The following is a 222-nucleotide window of genomic DNA, read 5'->3' on the forward strand; positions in this document are numbered from 1 at the left end:
GTGCTTCCAACGTGTCGCGAACCGGTTTTGCCGTATGTGATGGAGCATTGTCATGGAGAAAAATGATCTTGTGTTGCCTTTTTCGATATTCTGGTCGTTCACACGTATCTTGCAATGGAGCATGTTCACCATAAGCTTTTCGAAGTAATCGGTATGATTCAGCAGCAGTTTTCTTCAAATGAAAACAAAAAATTAATGCTGTCCGCGAATGCTCTTTATTTG

This window comes from Trachymyrmex cornetzi, unplaced genomic scaffold (genome assembly GCF_001594075.2).
Source record: "Trachymyrmex cornetzi isolate Tcor2-1 unplaced genomic scaffold, Tcor1.1 scaffold319, whole genome shotgun sequence".
NCBI classification, from domain to species: Eukaryota; Metazoa; Arthropoda; class Insecta; order Hymenoptera; family Formicidae; genus Trachymyrmex; species Trachymyrmex cornetzi.